This window comes from Haliaeetus leucocephalus, unplaced genomic scaffold (genome assembly GCF_000737465.1).
Source record: "Haliaeetus leucocephalus isolate CR32 unplaced genomic scaffold, Haliaeetus_leucocephalus-4.0 Scaffold953, whole genome shotgun sequence".
NCBI classification, from domain to species: domain Eukaryota; kingdom Metazoa; phylum Chordata; class Aves; order Accipitriformes; family Accipitridae; genus Haliaeetus; species Haliaeetus leucocephalus.
The window spans coordinates 2,003,779-2,023,858 of NW_010973389.1; positions in this window are offsets into that span (position 1 = coordinate 2,003,779).

A 20,080-nucleotide genomic window follows, 5' to 3' on the forward strand; every position below is an offset into this window, starting at 1 on the left:
GACAAGATCCATCTCATTAAGATATCTATGGTATGGCTGTTACTTTATTTATAGTCATTTAATGTATTTTTAAAATATGATTTCCCAGTTTGTTTTTTAAGCAAATCCAGAAATAAAATCAATCAAACACATGGAACACCTGTCATTCACCTCCCTGGTCCATCATCCATTGACTGCAGGGATAATGCACCAGCCTCTGCCACTTGTATTAGCAGATGGACAGAGTTAATTTCCAGCCATGGGGAAACAGCACTCAATTGAGCTGAGATACTTTCACAGACCTTGCCAGAGAGGAAAGCAGGGCACTGGGCTCTTGGGGTCCCTCTTTATCCGTGAAGAGGAACAGGTCTCAATTGTTGCAAAGTCTCCCACTTAATCCCTTGAGTCTCATTTGCTTTTGCCTTCACCTAATTTTTCACTCCACAACTCTCCACTCTTTAGTTTCAGCATTGCTTGGACAGGTTTCTTAGCTGAATCCTTGTCTTTTTTCTTAACTATCCCTGACCCTACTTTCTGGCTCAGTTCCTTGTCTTTCTCACATTTCCCAGGTAAATCTAATCCCCCATTTCCACATCAATGCTTAATCTCTCCCTCTGCTCATTCTGTTTTTTTTTCTTTCCTGTTCACTTTTCTCAGTTCTTCATTCCCCTACTTCCCTAGCATCCCTCACCCTTTTATTTAGCTGTCTTAATCCCTTCTGTCCTACCAGAAGTTATTTCACCCTAATACTGTAACTCCTGTTGGACCTGCTATTTGCAACTCATCCTTTCCAAAACTGGTTCCACTTCCAGTCTGCCCCAGCTTCATCTACCCACCCAGCTAACAATCCCCTTCATCATCAACCCCAGTCTGATATTCTCCAGTCCTCTTCTTTTTATCAACAAATTCTCTGTTTTAATCTACTGTTGGGTCTATTCAGTTTTGTTCTTCCCGGTCTTCCCTCCTTGTTTCTTTTACACTTACATCACAGAGTTTCCTCCTTTCTGTGCCTTTTCCCTGTTATTTCATAGGAGTTTGGAAGGATGGATGTCAAGTGAACATGAGAAGCAATGTCAGTCATTGGTGTCCCTTGATACCAGCCAGCCTGCAATAGGTGGGAAGTTGAAAGGAAACCTTTCAATGTCACCTTAAAATAAGTCCAGCCACTCTGTAGTGATCCTAGACGAACCATCAAACCAAAACCAGGACAGAATATATAAGGACTGTAGAGCTAAACTGACTGAGAAGATGTTCTTTAGAGCATTTTCAGTGTTCTTTTCTGTTCACATAGGCCAAATAGCATAGTGTGATAGTGCTCTACTATTTCAGAGAAACAGAGGCTTTTCTTGACATGAACAAGTGTCTCAGAAATACATGAACAGTTATTTAAAAATTTTCTAGGAATATTGAAGGTAGATGTGTTGTAAGAGAAATGTTTGCCAAATGAGGAAGTTAGACAAAGTTACCAGCAACTTAAAATACAACTTTAAAATACAGCAAGGCAGGCTGCCTCATTATAGTAGGCAAAATTATTATTTCCTATGGGAAATGGTAATTTCCTCTACTTTAACAATCTTCACAATTTTTTTATGAGAATTTCACGTGGAAAGGGAAGTAGCAAAATCAGGGATGCTGTGAGAACAGATAGAAGTATGCTCTCCTGTCCTTCCCAGAAACCGTTTTCATTCTGCCTCCTGTAAGGAGCAAAGTTACTTCAAACTCAACTTTTCAACCTCTAAGGTGTCTCATTGGAAATGCCTCTTTGCTTTAACGTGCACAGTGAAAAGAAATGGGAAAGAAATAAGTCACTTCACCTGCTGGTTTCCACCACTGACATTCAGTGCTTCTCAGGGACAACATTTTTCCAAAGAATATGTCTATCATTGGCATCCACTTTCTATTTTCTAGACTTGCTTTAAGGTGCTGGCAGCCCCTCCAGGAGGTGTTTCTCTGTAAAGCCACTGACACCAGTCTGGAGCAAGCCCAACTGTTCTTTGCATTTCTGCAGCTGAGAGATCACCTTTGTAGCAGTCTGAAAGCTGTCACACATCTTTGCTGTTGGCCTTTGTCTGACTGATTTAATGAAATCATTATCAGGAAAAAGAAAGAAAAGACAAGAAAAAAGGACTTAGCTGATAACTTTGAATGTGAATTCCTGTATTTGTCGACAACACAGGGGCAGAACCATAGTGACACCACACAGGTTTGCATTATCTTTCCTAAGAGAGGATGCCTTCAGGCTTAGTGGACTCCTGGGAGACCACGAATCCCATCTGGATAACATATTCAGAAGCCACCACAGAAACCACTAGACTGAAATTATCATCCTGATGAAGTTTCCTAGAAACGGAGCAGTTTTGACTGTAGCAGTGATTGAGCACAATCTGGGGAAATGATGTTTGCCTGCTTTCACAATAAGGGTCCAGCTCTTGTTTTCTCCACTAAACTCAAGAGAAGTTGTTGCTTGTACCTAGCTAAACAGTATGTGATTAATCTGTGGTCCGAAGGGTTACTGAAAGCCAGTGGTGATCTTTATTTATCTGAGGCCAAATCTTGCTTACAAAAACCCCTGAATCTCCGTATTTTGTACACATGATGCACAAAATAATTGGGAAAATACACTTCCACAACATCTTACTTTAAATACTGCTTGAAAGTATTCTGGGTTTTAAATAAGTCCTCCAGTAGTAGTATAATAAAAAAACCTTAAGGATTATTGTAGTTGAATATTACAATCACCTTTTTAATATTTTTTAATGACAGGATGAAAGAAGGAAATGCTCTGTACCTTCCTCCTTGCAAAGCACTTTGGAATCTATGGATTTACGGAGCTATTGCAGAGCTGAGTATTACTATTATCACTGTGGATTGCTACCAGGGAAGATATTGTGGAACTGGTCTTTTTTTAATGATGTTGTACTCAATTACTACCTATTCTAGTCTTTCGTCTTGCTGCGTTTCTATTTCTGTACATTTTTTAAAAGAAGGTGGGGGTCTAGGGAAAGGGAAAGGCATTTTCCCTGGTAAATCAATTAACTTCTCCAATCCAGCAAACTGTGAAAAAATACAATAACTCTCTTTAAATGTTCCATTAGGGCCCAGTAACAGCTCATTAGATTATACAAGGTATGTGTAATTGCCCAGAAAAGATGCACTACCTTCCTGCAATGCTTAATTTAATCTCCACTCTTTACATACAACTATAACCACCCACTAAACAAGATTCATGGCCTCACGCCCAATGGTATATGTGTATGAGTGTGTGTTTTAAACATAAGAATGTGTTTAAAAGTCAAAACTGGCATGGCTTTATTCCAGTTGCTTGCTATAATCTTACAAAACATGTCTGTGGATGACAGGCATTGTCCATGCAGAACATTTTCAAGTTGATTGGAAATCCCTCACTATATTTTGTCTTTGCTGCATAAAGAGGTTTTCCAGCCGGCTCTCCAGCCCCAGGTCTGATCCCATGAGGTCCTGAAGACAGCGAGCTCTACTGGTGAAGTATATATGGAGGATAAATCTATAAAAATGAAATATCTGTTGTATGTATAATCCTACTGTTAGATTTCTATGTACTAGAGGTCTTTTTTTTTTTTTTTTCTTTTAGCTGCCACGATAGAAGATGCAGAGACTTTATGTTTTCCCACAAAGTCTTGGCTTTTCCCTTTTCTGGGTGCTTCCCCTTAATATTAAAACATTAAATACTAAATACCCTTCTCATCCTCTCCAGCACAGAAATGAGATCCCCATGACCAGCTCTGCCTCTATTCACCTCTGCAGCCTTCAGAGCTGAGCTCGTGAGCAACCCAGAGCACCAAGGCAGTTCACACTTCCATGCTTGATAGTTACAACACTTCCTAAACCCTGATTTCATCTGAAAGGAATCATTGGGATAAATTCCTAGTTTTCCCATATTAAGTTCTCTTTCTTCATCTTCAGTTGAATCAGGATAACAGGCAGTATTTTCTTTTTTTTCATTTTCATTTTCCTGCAAATATTTCTGACAGACACAGTATGGCAAAAAAGAGGTGAAATACCAAAGACTAGCACTTCCACTGATACCTCAAGAATGGACAAAACATGAGATACAAGGAAAAATCTCATGGAAACCTGTTGCTTCTGGAGCTCCAACCTTGCTGTGAGGATCTACAACATCCAAATGCTGCAGGTGCATATGGGAGGGATTATCTGGCCTGGAGTTCAACCTGGACTGCTGACACAAGCACTCATTGCATTATCAAAACCTTCTGTATTTTTGAAGGAGAACTGATATCTAAAATACGTAGTCCATAAACACAACACAGTGCTTTTCTGGAAAAGTAGGGTTCTTTGGTATGCTAACCCAATGGCACAAAACTTACCAAGTATATTGTTAGGTGAGAGTCCTGTTCCTAGAAATCTCACATGAAAGCCTGTTTTCCTATGATCAATCAGGTAAGAAAAGGAGAAACAGCTAAAGCTTAGGAACCTCTTCCTGAAAGAGCTAGATGTTGAACTTTTTTTTTTTTTTTTAAAGTAACCATATTTTACTAAAAAAGAAACTTTCCTGCCATGTCTCTTTCCTATTTGCTGATAACTAGAAAAAAATATTTTTTTCATAAAATCTCATTGGCAGAATTTTGAATGGCCAGAGCGCCAAGCCAAAGCAACAAGGTGGTAGGGATTCAGTATTATGTTTCCAGTCCCAGTTCTCTGAAAAGTGCCTCCTCTGCTGCTCTGTTTCATTTCATGTTTTCCCCTTACTGATACAAGGCCATTTTTCTTTTTGTGCCAGACTTCACAGCACATCAATCCTTATATGTAGCTCTCATGATTTCCAGACTATTTGTTTATTATAAACAAATACAGGTTTCAAGTTCTCCCTGATGGAGAGTCTATTGGACAGTCATTGATTTTTCCAGGATTAAGAGTGTTAAAATGGCACTGGGGCAGAAAATACAGTACTTTCTGAAGTGACATGGTAGGCATGTATTAGCCATACAAAGAGGGAAGGGAAATTAAAACAGGCCAGAGAGATTTGTTTTACTCTCTGCAAAAAAAATTCTATAGAAGCTTAAAGATTTCCTACAATTTATCATGCAGTGATGGAGGTACTGTGAAATATTTCTTCTAGATGGCTGAGATTTGCTGAAACAAAGCCAGGCACCTGGACATTAATACACACTCCAGTTGTATTAATGCAAAATGGAGTCCTTTTGCACCTGGAGTAAAAATGAACACTTTCCCAGGCTCTAGCTGTGAATATTTTGAGATACCTCTGACTCTATATTGAGAGGTAAGACATAAGAAGGCAGCTGACTTAGAGACCCTTATTATTCAGTCTGGGCACCTCAAAAATTTCATATAGTTCAGTGAGTACAGCTGGTTTTAATTCCCCAGTCAAGCTGAAAATATAGGAAAAGGGGGGACTATATTGAAATAGACCTGTGAAATGAAAAGGCTTTACTGTTAAATAGTCCCACAAAATGAGCTTTCTGGTTTCACAAAACCTTTTTGTTTAACTCTAATAGAAGCATCCGGGTTTAGTGTTGTTTTAGAGTTTAAATAAATTTTGGAAGGAAAAATAATTTCAGAAGTAAATTGCTGAAGAACTTAATTATGAAAGTCCTTTCCTTCCTGCCTTCCTGTCTTCTTCTCTTCCTTCTCCTCCCCCTCCTCCCCTTCCTTTTATTCTTCCTCTTAATTTCTCTTCCACTTTCTCTCTCTTTCCTTTGCTCTTTCTCTTAATTACTATAAATTTGTAAGATCAGCACAGAACTTTATGTCCAAACTAATATGCAACTAAAAAAATGCTCTGTGGTATTATGTGGAAGATAATGTACAAACTCACATGCAAAACCAAAAAAAGAGTTGGTAAAATTCACACAGGAAAAAGCAGGGAGGCTCAGTTCTTCCCAGTTCCAGATTAATATTTTCCTGCTTTTCTTTTCACCCTTTTTACATTACACAATAACAGCACTGAGACCAGTGAACTGGGGTGTAATTTTGGAAATCAGTCTTTACATGTCTGTTGAGCTAAACTCCCTAATACTGCAAAAGAAGTGATAGATGTTAGACACTTCTACATGGAAAGTGCTTTTATAATTCTTTACTACAACACTTTTGGGGAGTCTTTTGTGCCTAAGAAGTCATCAGAGTGCCACCCCACAAGGCTATCAGAGAATTTCCACAAATACCCTTGTAGCGGTCTGCTATATGACCACTGCCTTCCCATGATCCTGTGATGAAACATCTATGAATACCTGTGCTGCAAAATGCAGCATTACGTAGAGACCTTCCCTAGTAGGAGTTTGAAAATTCAGGTAACATGAAGTAGATATGGGAGGAGGGGTTGTTTTTTTTTTTTTTTCCCCCAGATGTAATGGCTTTACAGGGCTTATTAACAGAAATGCAGCATCCATAAAGCGTGTGGATCTGAGTGTGCATGTTTCTGTCCCTTGCATTCTTGGCCCTGGAGATAGTTTTAGAAGTACAACCAACTCTGATTTCTTTGAACAGTGGAGATGATAGATAGAAATTGATTCAGGAAAGCATCCCTCTTCCAGTCCACATTTAAGCACACTCTTTAAAGCTAGGAGAATCAGGAAAATGCCTAACTGGTAATTTCTTGAATGAATGCCATGACAAATAAGAGGATTATTTTGTTTTTCTTATAATTAAGTTATTAATTAATATAGTAATGTAAGTATCTTTACTAAGGCATAGATAGATATGACTACTGGTATAAAATGATATAACTCCCACATGACCTCTATGAAAGGCCAAGGCTACCCCTCCAAGGCCAAGAAGCTCTTAGCAGTTTGATACTGGTTACAAAAATTACTGTTAAGAAGTCATGATCCTGGACAACTATAAATCTAGTATCCTGCAATGGATGTTAGTGGTGTTGCTTCACTCCAGCCCAAGTCTCATCAGAAGTCATCAAGCACAGCAACGGAGAGATTGTTCTGCGTAAAACAAGTGACAAGCAATCTCTGAACCAAGCTTATATTTCTATGCTTGGTATAAAAACACAATGATGAAAAAAATAATATATATTGGATGCATAGTGGTGGCAAATTGAACAGCATTAGGAATTAAATGGTGGTGAGAAATGGGAACTGACACAATTGAAATGAAACTTTAAATACTGACTTATTCACTGTAAGAGGTGTTTGGACCTAAATCACTTCTTATCTGATATCCCCCTTCCTCTGAAAATGTTTGAGTGCTATTTTCCAACTCTATGGGAGCATAAAAATGCAAAGGCATGTGTGTGCAGGAGAAAGTTTAACATCTGTGTTTGCTGAAGTCTTCTATAACACCTCAGCATCTTTATTATTCACCAAACTGTGAATAAGCGACATCTTTTTTTTTTTCTTCTTTTTTTTTTTTTCTTGGCAGAAAACAAAGCCCCAAACCTGCTGATGACTTGGAACATTATGTGACCTAGGATGAATGGACAGATGAACAAAATATCTTATGGGAGCAGTATTAACAGCTACTAAAACTTGTAACAATTTTTTCATAATAAGCCCTATCATCTGCTACTAATAATACTAATACAAGCACTTACAGTAATAATAACCCAAATTTAATAACAAGGCAGCAATAGTAGTTTGGTCTGTGTATGTGTTCAAACCACGTTAGATACATTATAAAGTCATGGATCATTTGAGAGTGCCTCAGAGAAAATAATGTGGTAAATGTTGTATAAGTATTATCTCAAAGTGTTGAACCTGTTCACTATGAGTCGATGCCACTTTCAGCTCATATTCCAGCTTAACTGGTTAAAAATACAAGAACAAGGAATTTTAAGTGGGACTTGCATTGCTTTGACTGGGTGTGCATTTGCAATTTGCACACATAATTAGGGAGCAGAAATGCCACAGTGACCCTCGTCTCATCAGAAATTTAGCCAGCATGAAGTTGAATGTGAAACTCTTGCAGTATTACTCCCCAATGACCCAAGTCCCATATTACAAATCTTACTAAAGCACATTGTTCCAAATGTACAATACCTTTGAGACAATTAATTCACCATTTGTAATGAGAAGAAAGAAAAAAAAAATCTAAGTATCAAATAAACCATTTGAACTGGGACTTCTGGATTTGATTGGTGTAGGTAACCTGTTGCACAGGTTGGGGAGCTCAAGTACGACAGAGAGGACAGCAGCATTTCCAGGGATGTGCTTAGGTGACAACACCAAAGGGAGATCCTCTGGAGACTCCCTGAGAAATAAAAAAATTCTCCTTTTAGAATTCCCGGAGAGCAGGGAGTCAAATAAGTAATTTCAAGAATTCAGCCCAGGTCTCCCAGCCCTGCGCTCAGTACATCAATCACAAGAACAAGATACTTAAGTCAGTCCAATTATTTCCATTGATGTCCGTGAGCTTAATTAAGAACTGAGTTATGATTTTATGTACTGTATGCTCAGTGGGGGAGCATTTAAACAATCAGGACTGGGCTAAAAGAGCAAATACGTGATATTGTGAGAGTGGAGACTAGTTTGCAGGGCCTGGGGAGCGCTCTTACCACTAGACTACAACACTGAGTCTACAGTACACTAACTATTAAGTGCTGTGCAAACTCCTCCAGAGAGACAGCGATTCAAAGGGAACAAAACACAGCATTTCCCACCTTGGCTGTTAACTGCCCTTCTGGAGTGGGTGGTATGAGTTTTAAGTCCATGAAGTAACAGCAGAGATAAGTCGGGAGCCTGGAGGACTGCTCTAGCACAAAGCTAGTCTAGCAGCAAGGATTTTTCATTTGAGCGTGTTTTAAAAATAAATCAGCCATCACTAAATTTAGCAAGGGACCTGGTCCTTACTGTGTCTTGGCTGTGCTCTGAGAAATTTCTGAGGTGTGCAAGTCCTACTTTGGATCTGACCCTTTTCCTTCCAACTAAACTTCATGAGTAATCCTTCCATCTGCCTCCTAAACTGAGAAGGGCAATGCTATTCCGCTTTCTATTCCTTTTCATTTTGTATTCGCATTTCCACCTTGAGGATGACCATACTGAAAGAAACCTTCTCACCCAAGACATCGATCCACAGCCTCATCTGATGTAAACTGATGCATCTTTAGAGACTGTCTTAATGACCTCCAAGGCCATCAGACACAAAGGACCAGCTTGCCCTGTAGTGTAGACGACACAGTGAGGCAGTGAGGCTTTGTCATGATGTTGACATGGAGAGCACCAAATGCCTAACAGCTGTGGTTCAATGAGCACTGCTTTTCTTAGAACAGCTGTCAACAAAACAGACAAAATTGAGTTAACCAGTTTAGGACACACTCTGTGACTATTTTTTAACTATTAAAAGAGAAGGACAGAATGGCACACACTTTGGAGTAAAGAACAACACTGTGCCACAACAAGACACCCGAGTCCAATAACCAGATGGTCAAACAACTACCGTGACAGAATTTACACAAATGAATCCAAGCCATCTACAGCACGAGGGAGAGAGTGGGACCAAACAAGGGATTGCACCTGCTGCTTCTGCTGCACCAAAGAGCTCCGGTCCATGCTGCTGGCTGTAGCTCAACATCAGCTAACCCTGTGTTTAGGAAGAACCAAAATAAGGTTATGAGTAGGGCACTCTGTTCAGCTTATTCCTTGTCTAGCCAAACTATTTGAGCAAGAAGTTATCTCTGAACTAAGGTGCTGAGTGTATTTGCTCTCTTTCTCTCTCTGCAGTTTGGACCAACTCCTCATTTTAGTTTCTTCTTGCGTGTAGATGAGGGCACAGTGGATAAATCAAAACTTGTGAATGGAGTTGTGACTTGCTGACTGTTTTCACACACTCTACGTGTTCTAATTTAACTAAAGTTTGCATTTTCTGAATGGCTGCAAAGATGTTCTCCAGTCTATCCATGTCTTGCTATCTTGTCCCAGCAAAGTTAAATGTATTTTTTGTTCTGTATTAACCTGAAGAGAATGCCTTGGACTTAGCTTAGGTATCCAAGGAACTTCAGCCATATCTGGGGTGGGATTCAGGTGCTTACACAGAAATATTAGAGACAATTTAAAAGTCCCTGGTATCTGCTGGTAGATTTAGTATGGAAACTGCAGGAGACCTGTGCTGTGTTGAGTTAGCAACTAGATGTCAGGTAAGATACACTGAGACATTTCAAATTGCACCAGAAACCAATGTTGAGGCACTCAAGTTTCTTCCCTGGAGGAACAGAGCCACAGAATATAAATTTCTAGCTACCTAAGCAAAAATAGAAATTAAACTAGTATTTCCAGTAAAACATGGGAATTATTTCTGTGGCTGTGTACTGCTCTGTGTGATCTGTGAGAGTCACAGAGGACATACATTTAATGACTCCCACAACTTTGCTATTTAAGATACTCATTTGAAAGATGGCTAAAGCGAGATGCTGGGGAAAGGCTTAATTCCCTGAAAACCAAGTAACAACCCTTGGAAGGGTGACCAGAGCTTGTTGCTCTGTTTTTCTTTCTCCACGTGATCAAGTCTTCCCATCTTGGTGCAATGAAATATCCAGTATTTGATTTCATTAAAGCTATCTTGACACAGATACTGCCTTCAGAGCCTGGCATGCTGCCTTGTTGTGATCTGTGATCTCAGCTCTGCTCTCTAACTTGATGGGGGTTTGGGTGCAGGGTCATAAGCTGCAGCCACTACATGATCACGGCCTTTTTTTTCAAGTAGGAACAATTCTACTGGGCAGTGAAATACTTATCTATTGTGTTAAGAGAAGCTATCAATGAAAACAGGGTTGTCGGGGATCAGTGTGATTACTGGAGGGGGCTCTCCCATAGGATTTCTTTTTCTGTTTGTTTGTTTACTGTTGCAGAAACCTTTTGCAAGACAAAGCGAAAGCAGCTAGAAACGAAGAGGGGAGCAGGGTGAGCATTGTTGGGAGTGCCACAACCACTTAGGATGACAAGGTCAGGCTGTATGTGTTCCCTTTCTTCTGTTTGTGCTCTGATCTAATCAGCTGAATCTAGGCAAGGGGAAGGAAAACATCCCTGCCACAAACGCTCAATCTGTAAATGCCTCCATTTTCTCTCAGCTGATGGGGAATGCTATCTGAACTGATAGGGACTTTTCCAGATGCCAGGATGCATGTTGTCATTGAGAGGCCTTAGTTTTCTTTGGCCCCATGTCAGGGTGGGAGAGACAAGAATGGGGCAGAATGAATTGAAATACGTTGCAGATACGGAACACCCTGTGGGAGCCCTCAGTGTCTGACTACAATTTTGTTTACCAAGAGTCAGAAGATATTGAGGTTTCAGTTCAGGTCATGGTAAAACAAATCTTGCTCTTATTTTCACCCCTGTAAAGCAGAGTTCTCAGAAAAGTCTCAGGCCTAGCCATTAGTAAGTAGCCTAGATTCATCTTGTTTCAAGGCCTAGTTCATAGAAATTTTTGTCTTAGTGATGTGTAGTGGAATTGATGTATTCCCATTTCTTATGCTCCTCCATCATCCTGAATGACTTCTTTCCTATTTGACTATCTGACATCACCTACCTGGAATTGTGCAAAGCATTTGACACTGTCCCGCATGACATCCTTGTCTCTAAATTGGAGGGATGTGGATTGATGGATGGACCACTCGGTGGATAAGGAACTGGCTGGATGGTCGCACTCAAAGAGTTGCAGTCAAGGGCTTGATGTCCGAGTAGAGACCAGTGATGAGGGACGTTCCTCAGGGGTCGGTATTGGGACTGGCGCTGTTTAACATCTTTGTCGGCAACATGGACAGTGGGATTGAGTGCACCCTCAGCAAGTTTGCCGATGGCACGAAGCTGTGTGCTGTGGTTGACACGCTGGAGGGAACGGATGCCATCCTGAGGGACCTTGACAGGCTTGAGAGGTGGATCTGTGCAAACCTCGTGAAGTTCAACAAGGCCAAGTGCAAGGTCCTGCACATGGGCCGGGGCAATCCCAAGCGCAAATACAGGCTGGGCAATAAGTGGATTGAGAGAAGCCCTGTGGAGAAGGACTTAGGGGGTCTTGGTTGATGAGAAGCTCAACATGACCCAGCAATGTGCGCTTGCAGCCCAAAAAACCAACCATTTCCTTGGCTGCATTGAAATAAGCATGACCAGCAGGTCGAGAGAGGTGATTCTCCCCCTCTAATCCACTCTTGTGAGACCCTACCTGGAAGATGTGTTCAGCTCTGGGGCTCCCAACATAGAAGGACATGAACCTGTTGGAGCAAGTCCAGGGGAGGGCCACTAAGATGATCAGAGGGCTGGAGCACCTCTCCTATGAAGACAGGCTGAGAGAGTTCAGGTTGTTCGGCCTGGAGAAAAGGCGGCTCCAGAGAGACCTTCTAGTAGCATTCCAGTACCTAAAGAGGGCCTACAAGAAAGCTGGAGAGGGACTTTTTATTGGGACATGTACTGATAGGACAAGGAGTAATGGCTTTGAACTGGAAAAGGGTAGATTTACATTAGATGTAAGAATGAAGTTCTTCACTGTGAGGGTGATGAGACACTGGCACAGTTTGCCCAGAGACGTTGTGGCTGCCCCATCCCTGGCAGTGTTCAAGGCCAGGTTGGATGGGGCTTTGAGCAACCTGGTCTGGTGGAAGGTGTCCCTGCCCATGGCAGGGAGGTTGGAACTAGGTGATCTTTAAGGTCCCTTCCAACACAAACCATTCTATGATTCTATTATTCTACGACTTCATGACAAAGTTTGTAGTCCTGAGCTCCTTTTCATTCAAGAGTCCCATCTACTAGATTTTCACTGTATCAATTTGCATATAGTACCACTGACCAGGACAACTAAATGTGACATGGGGATTTCTGTTAGCCATTCTAAGTCATCATAAATATATTAGTTTTACTTATAGTTTTAACATTTTCATGGCATTGCTGTCCAGATGATTCATGGGATAAACAGGGCCACATTTTGAGCTCTGTGATAGCTCTAAGAAACTGAAATCTAATTAGAAGACAGTGAGTTATCAGCAATATGGTCTGATGCTAGCAACATGAGGCAATAAAAAGATGGTTTTGATTTACCTGATAGAGAAGAAAGGATCTGTTTTATATGTACTAGGGAGATGCTACCAGTAAAGATGAGAAGGACTAAGAAGAGAGACATCCCTAAGGTCACAGTTCATAGCAATTCAAAGGAAGAGACACATTCAACTCATGAGTCATGTTTAGTGGAGCAGAGTGGAAAGGAATGGCATTTCCCGTGCCATTTGTGCATTTTCAGCTCTCCTCCACCATGCTTAAGTTTTCTGCCTGAATAAATTATTCTGGAAGTCCCAACAGCAGGAGAGTGATGAATGGGAAGGCAGAATTTGAGTGAAAATGAGCTAATCTCCCCAACACATTAGAATAATAATTCTTTGTCAGGCCTAACATTTGATGAAAAATGAGTTGCTAACACAGTAGTCTAGAGAGGAGGTTTTGATAATACAGTGGTGTAAAGCTCAGACATTCGTCTTTGAATTGAAGGAAAGCAAGAGGATTAGAGGATCACTTAGAATAATTCAGATGCAATGAAATACAGTTCATGGCAAGTGCTAACACAATAGCCCCAATCAAATATGATTTAGGCACAGTTAGAAGTAGTACCCTAATTACTGGCAATTGATTTAACTAAAGAGTTTCCTGCAACTCTGTTACAGAGTGAAAAAAGGGATTTTAATTTTTTTTTTTACAATTACAACCATACTTTTCCAATGGTTTCTTGGTGCCAAGGAAAAGAACTAATAGTTCAACTGGGAAGCTTTTAAGGAATGAATCAAAGACAATTTGCCATCAGTAAACCATCAGGCACAGAAATGTGTTTCCTAGAAAGTGGCTTGGGATTATATATGAACAAGTATGTCCTCAAATGCCAAATCAGTGTTACAAAGAAGATAAATGGGGTACCCTGCCTGGTTTTAGCCACTTCAGAGCTCTTTTTTTATAGGTAACACAGATTCAGGAAACCTAGTTAGGTGTTGTGACAACTTCCCAGAGGCTAAGTGATTTGAGGGGGAAGTTTGTCATTACTGACACAAAGTGCCCTGAGTAGTAGGAATTCCTCCAGGAAATAAAAAATATATGCGGAGAGACAGGCAAGAAGGCTGGAGGCCTAATTGTCCCCTTGTGTATATAGTTTAAGCTAGCACGCCTTCCTCAATTGGTAGGAGCTAGGCTGATGCTGCTGCATGTCCTCACTGTGAGGAAAACAGTGAGTCTTTCAGAAAGGGATCAGGTAGCAGAGAGATGTGAGATTCTTATCTCCATCCCATAGAACCTAAATACACAGGATATGTATTGTGGATGCCTAAAGATAAATGATGCCCTTTGCAATCTTCAGTCTAGATGCATTCAAACTTCAGGACACTAAGCAACCCATTTAACTCACTTTTATTTTTACCCCTAGACCTGGAAGTAGCTGATGTAAATGTAAATGATGTGAAAGTACTTCAGCTAGAAGCAGCAATTTTGAATACTTGTAGCGTTAATTGAAACAACTCGGTACTGAGCTTCTGAGATTAAGTGACCTGGGAGATTTGTGCATGTTTACTATTGAAGGGAAGAAGCACCTCTGTACTTTGAGGGATACTAAGTGGTCCATTCCAGCACTGCCTTGGATAGCAAAGCCTGGTGGTCTCTTCACAATGGATAAGCCATCAGTGGGACTTGAAAGTAATGAAGTGGTTTAATGATGATGCAGTGAAGGAATGATGATGCATAGTGCTCGTTACTGTGAAATGTTATTGCCGAAGAGCAGAACAATTAAGAAACAGCGTGTTTTTCCTGTGAAATGAGCTATGAGAGCACAATAGTACTTTTACATAGGTAGAAAAAGGTGAGAGAATATGTTGTGTGTACATCAGATCATGGTGCTAACACGATAGTCTTCAGGATGTGTCTCCCTGAACTCAGTTTTCACCATTATTGCAAGGTGTTTGAGTTTTGCTGATTTCATACTTGGGAAAGGCACCTGGCATCACTCATCAGCCTTCATTCCAGATTGGCCAAGGTTTTTTGTCATTGGAAATAGTTACAGCCAATCTACATTCCAGCAGTTGCTTTATCAAAGGTACCCTTCCAAAGAATTCAACTGCCAGACACCACATACAAATGGCACCATTTCAAGGTTTATATTAACCTTAAGTGTTTCCTTTTAAATAAGCAGGAAGGCAGCTAGAAGAGGTGGGCACCTCTTTTTTGAGCACAAGATGAAGTAAAGATCAAGATAATTTCTAAATTGTTCTAATCTCATGCCTGAGTGCTTTAAAGGAGCCCTTTAGAGTCAATTTACTTTTTGACCATTGACTAAAATCTAATAACTTTGGCAGCAAATGAGGTGTGAAACGCTGTCAAAAGCACCTCAATAATACCTTGTGTGGTACTAAACATTTTCATCTCTGTGGCAGGAGTCTGTAGACAAAGCCGCAGCTTATCAATTGATGGCTTTAAAAATCAACACACTTTTGCAGTGAAGATATTTGCATTGTCAACCATGCCTTAAATTTTGAGTTCAAATCAAGAAAAAAATCCTACAGGATGACAGATTGGTGGACCATTATTAATATTATATTTTTTCTCTCCAGAATAATATCTGCAGTCTGTAATGAAACAATTACAATACTTTGTAAAGCAGTCTTCTGTTTACCTAAGGACTTCAAGAGGGATTTTAAGAGTTGATATTAATATCTCAGATATTTTTTGTTTATTTTTCATCCCAAATAAATGTTTAATTGCCTTTTTTTTTCAAAGGAGATACCAAGTAATGGACTGTAAGTAGCAAAATCCAAGAGTTAGCTTCCCAGTTACGCTCTATAAGTAGAATTATCTCTTGGGGCTGCAGCAAACAATGTATGTGTCAGCTTGCATGTAACACAGATAGAAGATTGATTTTTGTATTCAGGAGTCCTACATTCTTTGTTCAGCTTTTTCCTCAAATTTAATGTGTGACTTAGTGCATTCTCTGACATATTCAGTTTTCAAAATTTCTGAAACCCGAGGAATAACACTGTCTGTCTGGCAATGTTGCTCTGAGAATGAATTGGATGATATGTATAAATACAGACGGTTGCAGGCTTTTAACCAGGTAATGTCTCAAAATTAAAATTTTCATAAAAGTCCTTCAAGTTTAAAATTGCTTTTTTCATTAGAAATGAAATTATATTTTTTATTTTCTTTTCTGCTGAACTGAAATAGTCTCTTCTTTCTGAAGAACCAAAATGAAATAAGGTTGAAAATTTACTTCCTTTTCCTCTCTTCTCTTCATTTTATAATTCTCCTTCTTTTATACAGGTCATTAATACTTTATACCACTTTCTGAATTACTATTAGATCTTTGAATGTAAGGCACAATGTAAGCATGAAGTACTAGCTCATGTATATCACAATTATAGTATCAGGCAGAACTCAATAAGCAGAGGACATACCTGATAATGCCTCATATTCTGTCAGAATAAGGAAAAAGTACACGATAAAAAAGCTTAGAGGTGACCCATAGGGAAGTAATAACTTATAACAAATCTGGCATTTGTTCCCAGTAGAAAAATAATGAAGTAAAGAGAAAGATGAAGAGAAATTAAAGAAAAAGTTATGTCTTGTAAAATATTTAGAGAGACAAGTTCAATCTATACTGAGAAGATAGGAGCATTTAACAGGATGGGCGTTTTACTCCTAGCCTTTGGTGTCTCTTCAGATAACAACGGGAATTACGGAATGAACAGAAGCCATATTTCTCCCCTTTGTTCGCAAAGGCAACACAAATTTTACAGTTGAACTTGAAATATAGCTGGGTTTTTTTTCTCCTCTTTAGTTCACCTCCATATCTGAACAAATAAAATGGTAGTTTTTGAAAAACACTGAACAATGCATTTCTTTTTATATTGAACATGATCAAATGTGTCTATTCGGAATTCCTACAGCATGCAGAAGACTGAATTCCCCTGTGCAGCTCGTGTCTTAACTGTGCCCAAAGACTGTTAAGGTGATGGACCATCTGTTCTCAGAAAAGATTACAGAACTGGGAACAACTTTTGTTGTTGGATAAAAAGAAAAACTCCTATCAAAAGTCTTCCAAGAATATACTAAGCATCGTATACCCTGAGAGAGAAACTGTCGTACCCCAGGTCCAGGAGGTGGTACACTGCACAAATAGAAAGGGGCCATAGAGTCTTGGGGAAACAGCAAAGGCAGGTCTCTAACTTCTCTCAGTAGTAAAAAGTTCTTGGGTTTTTTTTCCATTAGAAAGACCTCTGGGGAGTGTAAACAGATTCCTTGCAGTGGTGCAGGAGGAACCAACCCGCTCTGCAACGCTTGTGAGACAGTGGCAAGAAGGAAGTCAAATATATGTATTTCTCTTCTGCACTGAGTCTTTCTACGCTTCCCACTTATTCTCATTTTATGTCAGTGTTGATTTAGTAAGTGATTTAGTGTGTATGAACATGGAGAATGAGGACTACAATAACTTCCATGAGCCCACCCAAACACCAATAGCCTTTACACTCCAGCATCCATCCTGGTTTCCCTTATGTTCAGTGAAAGCTCTGTCTAACTTCCAAAGGTATAGAGTAGGGTGAGCAGGAATGAGGGAAGGTCTGCAAAAGCTCTCATAGGAGGAACAACTAAGTAGACTGGTGCTTTTTAAACAGGAAGAGATGACTGAAGGAGGAAGTGAAAGAAGTCTGTATAGATACTAGCAGCATGTAGAAAGTAATTGCAAAGTACATGTTCTCTGTAGAACACAATGGAATCAAATTAAATGAGAAGATAGCACCTTTTTTTTCATACAGAGTAAATATAAGCTATGGCATTCCTCACTACAGGATACTGTAGATGTTAAAACCTTTTGTAGATTCAAAAAGCAGTGGTCAGATCAATGGAAGAAAAATAATCATGTCTATTAGATCAGAAGCTACAACTGTCTTAGAAAGTCCAGAATCTGCAATTTATTGGAGGGTGGGAAGGTATTCTTGGGATGCTTCTCCTGCTTTCATGTTTTCTCCTCAATATTTACTCTAGGCATGATTGGAGATGGCATCCAGTGATGGATGGCACCATGTCCAAGCCGGTCCAACAATTCTTTTGTTCTTAACTGCTTCCCTTTCTGTCAGGTTATCTCTGGTTCTCACACCGGGAATATGGTTCCAGGCTTAATAGGAGGCAGCATTCACCAGGTGCAAGAACATGCTGATCTATTGCCTTTCTGTAGTCTGTATGCTTCTTTTTTGCTTTTAAGTACACTCGGAAGCTCATTGTTAAGCCAGAGTGGTCTCTTGTTCTGCCTTCTTCCTTTCCCTCGGTAAGGGATGGACTGTTATTTTGCTTCCAGGAGGTTGTTCTTGAATAACTCCCAGGACTCACAAGTTTCATTGCCTACCATGAATGCTTCCCATGGAATCCCTCACAGCTGGGCTCTGAGCATATAGAAGTTGGCTTTTCCGACATCCAGGGTGTTTGTCCTGCTACTGGTCTTCAGTGTGCTCAGCAGGACCTTAAAATCCACAATGCTATGCTCTCTGTATCGAAGGCTATCATTGGTACTTACGTTGTCAAGTAAGCGTTCTCGGATTGTGAGCAGTAAATCTAGCACTGTGCTGTTCCCAATTGGTAGGTCCAACATCTGTAGCAGGTAGCAGTCCTCCCCAGAACATGAGGGTGACTTGTGCAGACTGTAGATGTTAAAACCTTTTGTAGGTTTTCCCTACAAATGTCCGGGTAATTGAAGTCAATCATGAGGAGCAGGTTCTCTTGGCCTGAGTCTTTCTTGAGCAACCAAAGTAAGGTTTTGTCAGCCTTGTCATCTTGATTAGGAGGTCGTTAACAAACATCTAACCTAAGATGCCCCTTGATGACAATCTGCCTAATCTTGATCCAAAGGCTTTCAGGTCTCCATAGCTTACCTCCATAAACTCAAATTTCTAATTTACATAAAGTAAAATTCCAACTCCTCTTCTTCCCTTCCTATCTTTCTGAAAGAGTTTGTAGCCATCCATTGTGGTCTTCCAGTCATGTGAGTTTTCCCACCACATTTCTGTGGTTCCTATGACAACATAAATCTCTGACTGGGCATGGAGCTCCCTTTCCTCCTGTTTGTTGCCCAGACTATGTGCATTGGTGCAATGTGGCTTGGCTTAGGGTTCTTGTCTTTGGAGACAGCTGGGGAGTATTCCTCACTACTCTGGTAGGTGCGCTCATCCACTCCGTTGCTTGTAAATATACACGTGACACATCTTTGGACACGTGTATATAAAAAAGTTTGTTTCCTTAAAACATGATTCACGAAGTCAGCCAATCTGCTAGCAAAGGTTCTTCTGTGTCATAGAATCATAGCATGGTTTGGGTTGGAAGGGACCTTTGAAGATCATCTAGTCCAACCTCCCTGCCTTTGGCAGGAACATCTTTCAATAGCTCAGGTTGCTCAAAGCCCGATCTGCCCTAACCTTGATCACTTCCAGGGTTGGGGAATCCACACCTGGGCAATGTGTCTTACCACCCTTCTAATAAAAAATTGCTTCCCCATGTCCCTCTTTCAGTTTAAAACTGTTGCCCCTTGTCCTGTCACTACAGGTCTTGGTAAAAACTCTGTCTTTCTTATGAGACCCCTTTTTATATTGAAAGGCCACAATAAAGTCTGTCCTGAGATTGGTGGATCCCATCTCTCCCCAGCAGGCTGTATTCATCAAATCGTGATGTATCCCGTGACTGTCGAAACCAAAGCCATGGCGATGATACCAGCTATGAAGCCATGTATTGGTCTGCATGATGCATCAGCTTCTGCCTTCATCCCTATCTCTGACTGGCAAGACAGAGAAGATTGCATGGTGTCCCGATCCAATATCAGGGAGGGTTCTTAAACGATCCCAAGGGTGAGATTAAGACACAAATGAGGTCAGATGCCGTACAACCTTCTAAGTTTTATTTCCTATAACAACTGATAATAGTGACAGGACAGAGGGAAGAAGAAAGGAAAAAGGCAGACCTATGCAAGAGAACGGAAGAGATGCAGCAAGACCAGTTACCACCACCACGAAGCCAGCGATGTCCCGTTGGCTTGGTCTCGGTGCAGGTGATGGGGTAAGCTCCAAGTTCCAAGTTCCAGTAGAGAGATGATGCTGAGCACTGATTTCTTCTTCTTCTCATCACTTCTTCATCCCTTTTGAGAGAGG